The sequence below is a fragment of the Panthera onca genome, chromosome D1 (assembly GCF_046562875.1).
Source record: "Panthera onca isolate mPanOnc1 chromosome D1, mPanOnc1 haplotype 2, whole genome shotgun sequence".
In the NCBI taxonomy this organism is placed as follows: Eukaryota; Metazoa; Chordata; class Mammalia; order Carnivora; family Felidae; genus Panthera; species Panthera onca.
This window is the reverse complement of record NC_138348.1, coordinates 72,500,027-72,515,964: the sequence shown is the minus strand read 5'-3', so window position 1 is coordinate 72,515,964 and position 15,938 is coordinate 72,500,027. Positions and strand designations below refer to the sequence as shown.

The window sequence follows — 15,938 nt, the reverse complement described above, 5'->3', positions numbered from 1 at the left end:
ACAGTAATGGGGAATACATCTGGGCTATTTAATTCTCAACAATGGTCTTTTTTTATTTTCCAATATTCAATAACAATATAATATCTTTAGTATGATAAACATTTTACACAATGCAATGAAATGGGATGTTATGTGCTTTAAGCAAAGCAGATGGAATAGAAAAATAAAGATGAGAACTGGTGGGGTGACAGAAAAAAAGAGAGAAAAAAGAGGAGAGTACCCTTTTTTTAAAAAGAACATGAGATCATAATGTCATTACATTTCTTTGATACTAACCCAGAGTGAAAAGAAGCAATGAAGTATCACCATCAATATGCTACCAATCTTACACAATGTTTATCTTTTTTTAATGATTCTCAGCAATTCAAGAAAGTACACATATTTATTTCTATCTGGGAAGATACTGTATAAAACTAAATGGTGTACAGGACAAGCTACATAATTTGGAGGAGGCAGTGAAAAATAAAAAATCCTGGACCCCTTATTAAAAATTATTAAGAATTTCAGGATGGAAGATAGCTGAGCATTAAATCAAACATGCAGCCCTTCACCAATAGGCCCTGTACAACTGCACATGTCATGCCCCCAGGAAGCCAGTCCTGATGATAAGTTTAGGAGTATGACTCATTAGAGATCAGCCATCCATGAACTGAGTTTGAATCATTATGTGTATCTTAGGGTAACTTCTCCTAAGTTATTTTTAGAAGGTGATAAGGATAGCTGTTAAATTCCAGGCCACAGTGTTTCAAGGGACATAATGAAAATCCTGTCACTATTTGTGAGCAGAGCCTTCTGGAGAAATGTATTCCATGAGGTCCCTTTCTCTGGCACTAAAGGGAATTAGCTGATGAACCCAATCCACTTTGCCTAGTTATTGAAGTACAACGCCATCATCAGGCACAGTGGCTTGATAGGTGATGTCTTCTCCTTCATTACAGAATTTTCTTTCTTCCAACATTCAACAAGTATTTTATCAAATTTTATGGAACTTACTGCCAATCATTTAATTAAAGACCTAGGTTCATTCTCTGTTGTGCTCCCTAACATTCCTAACTGCTGCAAATTACCCTTCTTTATTATCATTTTCTAAAAGAGCCTAAATAAGGACTAACCATCAAAATTTCTACCATGAGTATTAGGAAAAACTTTCTGAACTTTCTAATACATGAGATATTATATGGAAGCGAGATTTCTTTTCAAAATCATAATCAGATAAATCTGACTCACCAAGTCACTTTCTCTATTCTTATACTATAGAGACATCCTTGAGGTTAAAGAAGCCCTAAGGAAACCAGTTTTGCTCAAATGCTTATGGGAACAATATAGAAATAAGCTACCAGGGAGTTATTTCAGTGCTAATTGAAACAAATATTGGAGGGAAACACACCTAAATGTTATCTCTGCTTGTATCTGGGAGGAAGGAAAATGACTATTCTGTTTTCCCTTCTTTTTCTAATTTTCCTGTTTCTTAGAGATTATTTCTAATGATTCATTTTACAATATAAGCATTGAGAGCATAAAAATAAAAATTTCAACTTCATTAAATGAAATTAAATTGATTATAAGGCTATTATTGAAGAAGCCAAGTAGCAGTTTTATTCTTTGAGGAGATCTTATAACTTGTGTTTGTAGGTACATGTATGTGTAAGAATAAATGTACCCAAATTAATCCCAGCTACATTATACTAATTGCCTAACAAAAGAAGGATAAAATTGCACTTTTCTCTTGTTTTGCTTTATGACACAACACTATCATTCTTTGTGTTCTTCATAAAATGCAGCACTCAAGTACAATGGAAATAGTGTCAAACTGACTGGTATGTGGAGTAAATAATGAAAGTTATCAGTATTCCTGATTTGCTTTCTTTCATTCTAGGGATAAAACCATCAAGAGGTTGACAAAGATGGTGACATATCAAGCTTCTGAATTCCACTCCTCCCACAGACACACCCAATGGATAGTTACCCATGGAGCAGTTACATCTGAAAGAAATCCAGAAACCAGCTGAACAACTCCTACATTTCGGGTGAGTGAGAAAATGCCCATATAAAAACAGGTAGGAAAGGCTGAAACACTCTCACCATAAGTCTCACCCCCAGAACAGCAACCTACAATCTGGAGGGAACTCCCAACTCCGAACTTCCCCTTTGGAAATAAAGGATTTATTTCAACTTTTAAGACCCCACCTGAGAAATGGGCCCCTAAAACATCTGGCTTTAAAAGCCAGGGCGGGGTTGCTTCCTGGAGATTCAGAAGACTATAGCAAACAAAGAAGCAGTTGTTAGCAGTAATTAACAGTTGTTAATAGAGTCACTGGTGGCTATACCCCAGGACCAAGTACAGATACGGCAGGCATAATCCCAATTTTCCCAGTCTTTCCTTGAAAGAGGTCCATCTGCATACTTTGAAAACTGCTGCCTGAGGGTCAGGCTTCTACATTAGTACATACTTAGCATCAGGCCATGATACTCCCTGGGGACAATGAAACCATGTACACCTGCCATGCTGTCTCCCTGCAGCCTGCTGCATGTTGCCAGTATCTCCCTGGAAGGAGCTTGTGCACACGTCTGAGCCCTAGTTTTTGCAGGTGCTGCCCAAGAGTTAGGTCTCTGGAACACTTGACTCTCACTCACAAGTCCCACAGGACCACAGCAATCAAAGAAGCATTTCTTAACAGGCACAGCAGCAGCCATGGCTATACACCAGGGCCCAGTGCAGAAAGGCAAGCAAAAGTGCCTATTCCCTTGTTTCTCACTGGAAGAGGAGTGAGTACATTCGTCCCCAGCTGCTGCCTGAGGATCCGGCTTCCAGTCAGCCTTCATCCAGGCACCGAATGGGATCCTCGCTTGGGATACTGTCTGGTCTTGGCACACCCTCAACCACTGAGAACCACTAAGAACAAAGAAGATGACCTGGACCATCACAAAGCTTTGAGATACAACCAGGAGCTCAGGCCAGGCTGATTGACAAGTTTCATCTCCTATGCGAGTTGGACAGATACATGCAAAAGAATGAAACTGTTGAAAAAAATTAAAAAACAATGAAAAGGGACCCCTATCTTATATTATACCCCAAAATCAACTCAAAATGGATTACAGACTTGAACTTAATCTAAAACCAAAAAACTCCTAGAGAAAAACATAAGTGGTAACCTCTTTGACATTGGTCTTAGCAAAAAAAAAAAACAAAAACAAAAAAAAAAATGGGAGGTTTGACCCCAAAAGCAAAGGTAACAGAATTAAAAATAAACAGGTGGGACCGCATCAAATTAAAAAGCTTCCACTCATCAAAGTTAACCATCAACAAAATGAAAAGGCAACCTATGGGATAGGAGAACACATTTGCAAGTCACAGAGCCAATTAGGGGTTAAACTATAAACTATACAAGGCATTCCTACAACTCAATAGCAAAATATTAAATAATTAAAAAGCACCCAAAGGACCTAAATAGACTTTTTTTCCAAAGACACGCCCACAGTTACATGAAAAGGTGCTCAACATCACTAATCATCAGGGAAATGCTAATCAAAACCACAAAGAGATATCACCTCACACCTGTTAAAATGTCTATTATCAAAAAAAAAAAAAAAAAAGATAACAAATGTTGGTGAGGATATGAACAAAAGGAAACTCTTGTAACCTAGTAGAAGGAATGTAAACTGGTGTAGCCACTATAGAAAACAGTATGGAGTTTCCTTTAGAAATTAAAAATAGAATGACCTTAAATCCAGAAATCTCACTTCTTGGTATATATCAAAAAAAGGGTGAAAAATTTTTTTAATGTTTATTTTTTGAGAGAAAGAGACAATGTGAGCAGGAGAGGGGAAGAGAGAGACACACACAGAATCTGAAGCAGGCTCTGGGCTCTGAGATGTCAACAAACCCACAAACTATGAGATCATGCCTTGAGCCGAAGTCGGATGCTTAACTGACTGAGCCACCCAGGCACCCCAAAAAAGGGAAATTATTATCTCAAAGAGATATCTGCACTGGCATGTTCATTGTAAAGTTATTCACAGTAGCCAAGCTACAAAAACAGCTGAAGTGCCCATCAATGAGTGAATGTATCTAGAAACTGTGGTATGTAGATTCGATGGAATATTATTTAGTCCTTAAAAAAGAAAATACTGTCATTTACAACAACATGGGAGAGCTTGGAGAGCATTATGTTAAGTGAAACGAGCCAAAGAAAGGCAAACACCAGTGTTACTTACATGTGAACTCTTAAAAAAAATGTGGAATTCATAAAAATAGGTTTAAAACGTGGTTGCCATCAGATCTAATATATAATGTGACTGTGGTTAACAATATGTTACTGTATAATCTGTATAATTGAAAACTGCTAAGAGGGTAGAACATAAATTTTCTCACCAATAAAAATAAAATTAAATATATGAGGTGATGGATGTGTTAATTAACTAGATGGGAGGAATCCCTTCACAATATATACTTACATTAAATCATCACTTTGTATTCTTTAAATATCTCATAATTTTATTTGTCAGTTATACCTCAGTAAAGCTAAAAAAAATATGCTTGTTGAATGAGGCTATGCATAAATAAGTACTCATATACTGTACCCCAGCCCACACACACATTAATTTATTATTTAACCTTCAGGAAGCCAAGGTTAATGTGTCTTATTCATTGTTTTATGCTCAGAGCTTTCCATAGTCCTTAGTATATGGAAAATGCCCATTAAATATTTTTTTGAAATATTATGGTCTTGGGTTATGGTATATTATAAGCTCAAATAAAAATAGGATTTTTATGAAGCATGCAAAAAGTAAAATTGTGTTTGTGTGTCTTTTAAAAATTCACTAACTATCCATCTAAAGTACATGAGAAAAGAGAAACAATTCAAAGCATGTTCTGCCATGTAGTATATTTAAGGGTTTTGGTAACTCCAGGCACCAATTTCCTTGGACAAATGCTGAGGTGTGAGCTGTATACAAAAGGCATGAAGATGAAATAGATGTTGATAGATGAATGATTGATTAGATAGATTGATAAAATGTTGTTTTTTTACATACTTAATTCTAAGTAGTAATGTGTACATTGAATCTATTGCTCCTAACTTCTGCATAATAGCCCATGTTTTGCGGTTAACCATATTTTACCTACCCACCCCACTTATGAGAATCCACATTGCCTCTGTTTCTCCACCAATACAAGTTGTCCTTCCACAGGCATGCTTATTGGTGCTCTTTTACCAATATGTTAGATGCTGCTATTAAGGACTATCATTTTTGGAGCAAATAGTATTGTGTGCTTATCTTGACTGCTTCTGGAATGGCTACACCAGTCTAAACCACCACTACCACAGTGTAACAGTTTCTGTATCCCCACAACCCTAGCAGTATTTGGCAGTATTCAGCTTTTTAATTTTACTAGACTAATATCATAGCTGTAAGTGATACCATAGTGCAGTTTAAAAATCTAGTTTCCCTGATTACTAATAATTTTGAACATCTCTTTAAGCTACTTCTTAGATCTTTAGTGTTCATATTAAATTATCTGTTCCATATCATTTGCCCATTCTCCTAATGAGATTACTGATTTTTGTCGTGAAGTGCATGATTTCTTAGATAGCTGATTTTCTGATTTCATCTTAAACATTGCAAATCTCTTATCCATATATATCCTCTCTTAACTTTGTGGTTTTTTTTCAGTGAACAAAAATCTCTTATTTTGTGTTATCAAATTCAATGTATTTTTTTTTAACGTTTATTTATTTTTGAGACAGAGAAAGAGACAGAGTATGAATGGGGGAGGGGCAGAGAGAGAGGGAGACACAGAATCGGAAGCAGGCTCCAGGCTCTGGGCCATCAGCCCAGAGCCCGAAGCAGGGCTCGAACTCACGGACCGTGAGATCGTGACCTGAGCTGAAGTCTGACACTTAACCGACTGAGCCACCCAGGCGCCCCTCAATGTATTTATCTAAAAGTTTATGCTGTTGAAATTTCAGGTTGCTCCCAACTCATAGATCCCAAAAGCATGCTCCTCTTTTTCATTTATTAATTTTATATTTTTACCTTTCTCATTTAGATCTTCCATTAGATTCTTTCTTGATCTATTAATATCAATCCAGTTCTACTTTTCTTGATGGATAGATCTAGTTTTCTAAATATCATCCTAAACAAAGTCACTTTATTATTTTGGTGCTCACTTTATTATGTTGTGCTGCAATGAAGAAATCCAGAGTAAAAAATCCTAAAAAGCTTCTAAAGTCTTGGAGAAGAAATTTTATACAAAGGAATGAGATTAAAAATAATACTTGTACTCCTATATAGCAGTATATATGCTAAAAGACATAGGATAAATACTCTCAAATCTTTGGAGAAAAATAACTTACCATGAAAAAAATCAAAATAGCAAAAGAGTTGAATACTGAATAAAGACAATTTCAGATTTATAAGTACTCCAAATATGTACATCACATACATACTTTCTGGGGTGGAATTGGAGAATATGCTCTCCAAAACAAGGAAATTAACCAAAAAGGATAAAAGGCAGAAAATGGAAGAATATCCAATCCAGAAGACTGGCAACTGGAAGTTCCGAGGTGAATCACATCTAGAAAACAACAATTTCAGCTTAAAGCCTGAGACAAGAGGACTCAAACAAATGACAGAGAGAAAGGAAGAAGACAGACTAATCTGTTAAAATTTTATTCTGAAAGTGAAAAGAACGAATGTATTTTATCTTAAAGCTTAATAGTTAAAAAAAACATCTTATGAGTCCACAGGTTGCTTGAAAGATTCTGCTGATATAAATTGAGTTTGCTCTAATATCTTCAGTCAGCCATTGGGCAGCTGAGGACTGCAAGGTCAAGAATGGTTGGAGGTGGGACCACTTGATTTTGATGTACAAAGTCTCTTGCCCTGAAACAAAACAGGGCTCATCTCATGGCATTGTCAGGGATCCAAGAATGGAGGTACACATGTCCCAGTGTGTTTTCAAGCCTTTCTTTGTATCACTGTTGTTAAAGTACCCGAGTAAAAGCTTGTATAGCAAGCTCACAGTAGGTATGAAAAGAAACTTCCAAGGAGTGGGAACAGGGCAAGGTGTAAAAATTGGGTCCAGCAAAACAATAAATCTACCACAAAATGTGCAAGTGGTGCAGAATAGTTTGATCTTCAACAATTGTAGGTGGAAGTCAGAAGATAATCAAAATTGATAAGTCAGGAAAGAGCAAGATAAGCGTTTTATTTAAAGATAAAAAGGAAGTTGCTGGAAAAACACAATAAAAGAGTTAATAGAATTTCCTTCAGAGACAGGTTTTGAGCAGAAATAGAAAGTTTGAGCAGGTGACAATTTTTCATTATTAGATTTTCAGAACTTTGATTTAAAAAAAAAAAAACTTCTAAAGAATTAATTGCTTAAGTTAAAATATTAATATTATGACTAAATAATATATGTTTAAGATTAGAAATTATGAATAACAAAAGCTATCTCTTTTAAGAAAATACTCATTTGTCTCGAAAGAGCTAGCAAGACAATATTTAAAAAAAAGGACTATGGCATGGTCTTCAAGACAAGTCAGAAAAGCAGCATCTTAAAGAGTGTAATCAATATATCTGAATTATTTAAAAAGAATGTCTATGAAAAATGTCTTTGGAAAAAAAATAGAATTTTTGTCTGAAAAAGATAAAACCAACTAGCATTTTCTATTCTGCTAAAGCCAAAGGGCCAAAAAGTTGGAGTCCATACAATGTAGAGTAGCAAATGACTTGGAGCTCCAGAAAAGAAACAACAATAGAACAAATTATTTAAGCCCCATGATAGTCCTCTACAACATGGAGTGTTCAGTTTAGGACACAGAGATTTCTGTGGATTTCTTTTACTCACCATTATTGATGCTGCCAACATTTTAGTTAGAAGTAACTAAAAGAGTACTATTATTTTTGCCCAAAAATATATTTAAGTAATCTGAATATTTCACATTATGATATTAACAAAGTGTAAGTTAAGTGGAATAAGTAAACTTCCTAAAAATATCTAATACTTTGGAAAACAGTGTTATTTTTATTTTTCTGTTCCTAACATTACTCTATCTATCCACATTGCTATTATGTTAAAGCCATACCTAACTACTTAAAATGTATTACAATTATTTGTGTAGATGTGCCTACCCAATAGGCTCTGTTTTCTTTAAAGGTGGGAACTCTTGTTGTGCTCATTTTAGAGTCTCCAGCATTTAGCATAGTGCCTGTCCCACAGTAGACACTAGTGACTGAATAAATTTTTAAAAATTAACTATAATCCATTTAGTAGTGAATGAACTGTAACTTTTTGGAAACCCCTATTAAGCATCTACTCTATATAGGCACTAGTTTTGAGAAGCAGAGAAAAAATCATAACACTTTCCATCAAGCAATTTACACTGTAGGGGAAAGCAACATACATTTATTGAGTAGTTATTACATGGCAAGAAAATGGTGGGCATTTACATATATTATCTCATTAAATCTGCACAACAACTTTTGAAGTCATTATTAATCCTGAGAAGACATACTATTAAAATCAAAGTGTAGTATGACAGTTTTTACCTATGCACCCCTCTTTGTGTTTTTCTAAATTTTCAGGAAAAACCTTTTTCTTGTTTTGGCTACAAATCTGGAAGTTTTTCTTCATCCAGAAATACCAGTGTATCAATTACATAGTGGGCCATCATTCCAAAATATCTGACCAATTTTATAGCTCCTTTTTTGTATACAAGTTAGAAGTACTTAACATTTTAATAAATTATGTAATCCTTAATTATGAAAAAATAAGATTAACATGTTATAAACTTGTATGTTACTCTTCATAAAGGTATACATTATTAACATGAGTAGTAACAACTACCACTTATTAAGTTGATATTTTATAGTGAGGCAGTTGGCCAGGCACCCTACAAACATCATATTTAATCCTCCCAATGATAATATGGAACAGTTTATATTAACTGCATTTTCTTAGATAAGGTAATTGAGTCTCAAATGGATTAATTTTAAGTTCACACATCTAGAAAGAATGATGACTTTTTTATGTGTTCAACTGAAAAAAAATCTATGCTTGACCACTATATTATGCTGCCAACTCTACCTGTGTGGGCAACATTAATATTTCTGTCCCCATTTTACACATAAGAACACTGATACCTTGCAAGATGAAATGCCCCACAGGTAGTAAGTAGAATCTTTGTTTTTCCTTCTAACTCCAACTTCAGTCTGGTGGGATTAAAGAGTCCACCAGTAAGTAGAAAAGACAAATACACAATTGCTTTCTACATTTTAGAAACATAAAGAGAGAACTTTCAGAGAACATAAAAAGTGAGAAAACAAGAAAACCGTCATTACTGATCATCACTTTTCTGAACACCTTTTTGGTACTACCCAAGATTTGCTTTGGAGCCCTCTGCAAGCAAGTGTCCTTAACAAAGAGTAGAGAGTAATTACATATAAAGTTAGTATAATGTTTGGAGAAATTTTAGTGGAATTATATATTGTACTCACATACATACTTTTTGAGTCTCCAAGGAGCTTCTTACAACTCTGCAAACCATTTGTTACCAATCACTTTTCTCCATCTGATGAGGGCCTTTCCAGAATCATGAGGTATGAGAATACTTTGAAATCTAACTTGGCATTAGGGGCCACTTGGAAGCTACTACTAAAATGTTCCTGTTACCTCTGTGGTTCTATTTTTTATTAATTACCACAAGTATTTGTAATATTTCAGATTATCAAAAACCAAAATAAATGCACAAAAAAAATTTTGTCTTTCTTATAACGTCTTTGGGAATAAAAAGTTTTGAGGGGCACCTGGGTGGCTCAGTCGGTTAAGTGTCTGACGCCTGTTTTCCACTCAGGTCATGATCTCACTGTTTGTGAGTTTGAATCCCACAATGGGCTCTGAGCTGACTTTGGAGCCTGCTTGGGACTCTTCCTCTCCCTTGCTCTCTGCCCCTCCCCCACTCACACGTGCTCGCTCACTCTCTCAAAAATGAATAAACTTTAAAAAAAAAGCTTTGATAAATGCAATATTCTGCATATTTAAACTGCCTTGCCTCATTATATGTATCAATCAATCTGTCTCTCCCTCTCTCCCTTCCTCCTATTGCTGGTGTTAGCCACCACATAATTAAAACCCAAACTAATTATAGTTTACTATATTTATATAGTATATAATTATACTATAAGGAGTATCATGGAGCTGCTTGTGGCCCACAGATCTGGCCTGTCACAAGGAGAAAGGCAGTGGGCATGTTAGAAATCTAAGCAAGCCAAAATGATCATTAGCAAATCCCTAGTAGGAGTAATTCCCCTGAAGAAATAACAGTTCCTGTTATAGAAGAAAACCTACCCCAGATGGAGGATGACCAGCCAGTCTTCATTCTGCTTCAGAGATGCTCCTAAAATGGGTCCAGCTTTCAGAGATATTCAACTTAAGGCTTAGAAGAAATAGCCACAATCACCAGCTGGAGCAAAAGTGGAACACAGTAGTTGTTAAGAGACTCCCAACTCTTAAGCAACAAACAAACACGGGTTCTGGTTCCATCACTTAGTAGTTAGGGGGTCTGGGGAACATCCTTATTGTTTATGAGCCTCAGTTTCTTTATATGCAAAGTAATATATATGCAGCAATAATTATTTTTGTATTTGTAAGGATTATTACAGTTAATTTGTAGGAATTAAAGACAATGTATTCAAAGTGCCTAGGACAATGTCTGGCACAAACTAGCCTCTCAAATTACATACTTTTTTAGAATTACAAGGTGTAATTCTACAAGTTCTTAAGGTGGCAGATGGAAGAATGTAAATCACAGTAATGAAGGCACACTAATGTTTAAATGTGAATGGGATTCAGTAATAATCCTTTATAACAGCTGAAAAATGTAGACTGGCCCATGTTCTTCTGTCTACAGTGTACCCTTACAATCCTCTAAAGATAATTTACAAAAGCTCAGTGGAAAAAATAATAATGACTTGAAAGCAAGTAACATCTATAATTGAAAAAAATTAGATATATTAGGCAATGAGTATGTAATGTATGTAGGGAATAAAGTCTGGAATTAGATCATACTTAACTTGGATAGAACAATAAATCAACTTGTTAATTTAGGGTCTAGGTTACTGAATATTCAGATATATGCTTTTAATATTCATTTTTCCAAATTTGTTAGTAATATCTTTATAATAATTCTTTGATGTTCAACTCAGCTATATCTTTAATCCATAAGTGTTTTAAAGACCATTGAATATGCCCAACTTTGGGCCTAATGGTGAGAAGGGTAGCCAAGTTTCCTATTCACGTTAGGCCTAAATTCCAACCAATAACTTAAGATGGTTTTTCAGCTTATCTCATAAATATTTTCCTACCTTTTTAATTTTTCTTTTATCACAAAAAACATTGTATTCCTATTACTTAAAATGTACAGTGGCCACAAACAACTCTCATTTTTGCTCAGCAATTAACTATAACCTATCAATACATAGTTGCATGTACCAAATATAGTTGACAGTATGGTTGGTTTTTAAAGGAGTTAGACAATATGATTGATCTTTAATAGGGTCCGAAGTATTAGTACATGATAGCTGGAGAATTTTTAAGAACATCTCATTTTAATAGTCATAGAGGATTTTTTTAAAGACAGATTTGTTGAAACCCTACGTTATCGGTGCATTCTGCAATGAAAATCTTTCATATAAACATGCACAATATATTACCAACTCATAATATGATTATTGCCTTGAATTGATATTGGCATCCTCTAGAGCCATAAGGAAAATCACATAATATTCTGAATTATTTCTTTCTGAATTGGATATCTATTGAAATTCAGTGAAATAAGAATGGTTAGGTGTCTTGCATTATGCATAATGAAAATTTTCACTCTTGAGTCTGTGGTTTGATGGGCTGATGAAACACTTTGTGACAGCTTTGTTTCTTAACTTTGCCTCATAACTAAAGAAAAATGACCAGCCATCTGGTTCACTGACACCAGCAAAATTTCAACTCTTGTTATATCTAGCAATATATGTACACATTATATGTGATTCAGAATTAAGTATTCCCTGAGTTACTACATAGGTCAGAATATTTTACCTCTGTTTTAACAGTATTCTAATATTCTTTATTTTAATGTAAATTGATGTCATGATATGTAATTCCATACAGTTTTATTCAAATCAGTTCAAAGTAGGATCTTTAAGTTAAAAAAACTAAAATACATTCAAGCCAAATATAAAAAGTTTTGCAATCACAGACCTTACAAATGATATTCAAGGGCTTGAAGTTTATTATTAGCCAGGCAGATCAATACTTTAATATATTCATTTTTATTTCAAATAAGTGCAGCTAAAATATAGTTTTCATTTTTTTTAAAAAAGTAAAAATTAACCAGAATTATAAAATGATCTCTCAATTATCAAACAGTGCCAACTGGAATCTAATTTTTAAAAAGTAAATTTTCATTTTGCTCTATGATTTCCCTACAATCAAAATATGTGAAATGGAAGGGCATTCCAAAGGAATGTATAAATCGGAAGGGAGATATATTGATTTTCAACGAAAATATAAAAACTATTTTAAAAAGTGTTTTGTAGCTCATTATTTTCCTTTTTTCCTCATCTGTCTTTCTGTGCCACTCATCTAGCAGAAACCCAAATCTTAATGAATTTATCTGTTTTCTCACTGAATGCATCTGCACAGCTAAATACTACTCAGCCAGGAAAAGTGTGACTACAAATTATTTAACCTCAGTCCTGGCAATCTTACTATAATTTTCAAATGAATTGACTTCCTTTCTTTGTAAAATGGGGCTATTTCTGGAACCTACCAGTAATAAGTTGAATGGTAGCACAAGATACACTCCCACCATCCACTATCTATAACACGTAAGTATTCAAGTCCAGTAGGCATGTCAGTAGTTTCAGAATTATTAACTTGTAACTCCATGGGAAAGAATCTTATTAACCAAAGGCATGGTGCTTATGTTCAGCTCTTTTTCCTGTAGTTTTATAGCCTCTACTCATTTCCAAAGCTACTTAGATCAGCACGTTTTGCCTCTACCTGCTCAACGAGGTTATTTCATACATTTGTAATGTAATTAGATTCCTTTGTTACAGCCTATGTGATAGTTATTTTTATGTGTCAACTTGTCTGGACCACAGAATGCCCAGACAGTTAGCCAGCTGTTACTCTGAATGTGTCTGTGAAAATCTTTCCGTATGAGATTAACATTTGCATTGATCTACTGAGTAAAGCAGATTGCCCTTCCTAATGCAGGTGATCCTCATCCAATCAACAGAAGACATGAATAGAACAAAAAGACTAAAATATAATTCCTCCTGCCTCCATGCCTGAGCTGAAATATTGGTATTTTCCAGCCTTGTGGACTCAGACCAAAACATGGCTCTTCTTGGATTGCAAACCTACCAGAACTACAATTCAGCTCTCTTGGGTCTCCAAGTCTCCAGCTTATGACCTGTGTATCTTGAAACTTCTCAGCCTCTATAATCACGTGAGCCAATCCCTTATAATAAGTCTCTTTATATTATATAGATATATCACTATATGATTATTTGCTTACATTAGGATTTACTCTTTGTTCTATAAAAGTCTATGGGCTTTGAGAAATGTGTAGTGTCATGTAAGTCATGTATTCACAATTACAGAATCATACAGGCTATTTAAAGAATTCTTTTAAAAATGTTCCCTGTGCTTTACCTATTCAACCTTCTTTCCTCCCAAATAGCTGGCAACTACTGATCTGTATATCACCTCTATAGTTTTGCCACTTCCCAAATGGCATACCAGTATGTAACTTTTGTTGATTGACTTCTTTCACTTAGAAATATACCTTGAAGATTCATCCATGTTTTTGCACAGCTTGATAGCTAATTTCTTTATATTGCTGAATAGAACCACATTGTTTGGCTATATCACATTTATTTATCCACTCAGTTATTGAAGACTTCTTGGTTGCATTCATGTTTTGGTGATTATGAATATAGGTTTTATAAACCTTTTTGTGCAAGTTGTTTGTGTAGAAATAAGTTTTCAAATCAGTTGACTAAATAGATACCAGCATGACTATTGCATTGTATGGTAAGATTATGTTTAGCTTTTTAAGAAACTGTCAAACTATTTTCCAAAGTAGCTGTACTGGTTTCTATTACCAACAGCACTGAATGAGAGTTTTCATTAAGTTTCGGGAAAAGAATATTCCTGTAGATTAAACCATTGAAATACTTTTCATAAGAAACAAAAATATAAATGTTATTATAGATCTCAACCTTAAAAACACAATAGTGCCCTCAGATTAAAATTAGGATTTCACTGAAAGCAACATGTACAGTCAAATCAGCTTATTGAAATACATATATGCATTAGTAATGACTTTTTTCATATTGGATCATAGCAGAAGATAGGATTGGTTTGGAAAATAAAGTTTTCTAGAGTTAGGGTATAATTTTACCTTTGTATAGATTCATTTTCTTTTAAACATCCAAATTTGCCTCTGTTTAGTTGTTACCTCATTTGAGATACTGAATCTTGTTCCCTCTTTTAATGGGCTTACATTTCTGGTGCTGTAGTATGTCCTTTTTATAACAGATCAAGGAGGAAGAAATGCTCAGCCTGCAATACATTTTCAAATCAGTTTTCTATTTCTGGACAAGATAAAATAGTCACTGTTTAATTTGGGTATCATTATCTTTTTTTTTTAATTTTTTAAATCTTTATTTTGAGAGAGAGACACAGTGTGAGCAGAGGAGGAGCTGAGGGGAGGAAGACACAGAATCAGAAGCAGGCTCTAGGCCCTGAGCTGTCAGCACAGAGCCCGATGCAGGGCTCAAACCCATGAACCGTGAGATCATGACCTGAGCTGAAGTCAGACACTTAACCAACTGAACCACCCAGGCACCCCTGGGTATCATTATCTTAATCCTTTACTGTCAAGATTTAAACGTGATCCATTATTAATATTAACGTGACAGAAATTACTAAAATTAATTCAATATATTTTTAATATTTAGCATAGTATTGGCATACTGATTTATAGAAATCCGTATATGTGCTGATAATAACCAGAATATATAGCCAATACACCATCCATATTTCTCCCATGTAAAAACTGGACATTTTCATGATTATACATAATGTTTATGATTTCAACCCTAGTTTGAACTCCTGAATGTAGGTCATCTAACTGAATTATTCCTCATTAATATAGGTATTTATTTGTTTGTTTGTTTGTTTATAGTGTTGAAGTTTGAATCTAAGTAATGCTAACTGGAGATAATGTGAAGGAACCATAGTATATAATTTTCTAAGAAAAAAATAGCAAAAGAATTTGTTTCAAATGTACCGATTTATTATTCCGCTTCCATTAAAGTATGATTAAAAGTATAGATCTTGGGGCACCCGGGTGGCTCAGTGGGTTAAGCGTTCAACTCTTGATCTCGGCTCAGGTCATGATCTCACGGTTCATGAGTTTGAGCCCCACATTGGGCTCTGTGCTGATAATTTGGAGCCTGCTTGGGATTCTGTCTCTCCCTCTATCTCTGTCCCTCCCTAGATCATTCTCTCTCTCTCTCTCTCTCCCTCCCTCCCTCCCTCCCTTCCCCTCTCTCTCTCTCTCTTAAATAAATTTTAAAAAGTATAAATCTTCCTCAACTTATGATGGACCTACACTCCAATAAACCCATCACCTGTTGAAAATATTGTAGGTGCAAAATGCATTTAAGACACCTAACCTATTGAACATTGTAGCTTAGCCTAACCTATCTTAAATGTGTTCAAAACTCTTACATTAGCCTATAGTTGGGCACAACCGTCAAAGCCTATTTTACAATGAAGCATTGAATTTCTCATGTAATTTATTGAATACTTACGGAAAGTAAAGAACAAAATGGTTTTAACTATACAGATTGTTTACCTTCATGAT

The 15,938-nt window shown here is 34.7% G+C and overlaps 1 long non-coding RNA gene across 3 annotated transcripts in view; it reads right to left on the bottom strand.

Annotated features, from left to right (window-relative positions):
• Positions 1–2,663: 2,663 nt before the first annotated feature.
• Positions 2,664–15,938, bottom strand: part of LOC132661162 (uncharacterized) — a 106,997-nt gene continuing 93,722 nt past the window's right edge. For 2 of the 3 annotated variants that reach the window (XR_009602090.1, XR_009602091.2), the window contains exons 4-5: positions 10,352–10,466; positions 2,664–2,893 (exon numbers count right to left, since the gene is read on the bottom strand). This is a non-coding gene — a long non-coding RNA (uncharacterized LOC132661162). Of the gene's footprint in view, positions 3,019–10,351; positions 10,467–15,938 lie in introns of all 3 variants that reach the window. The other variant, XR_009602092.2, reaches the window with a different exon arrangement.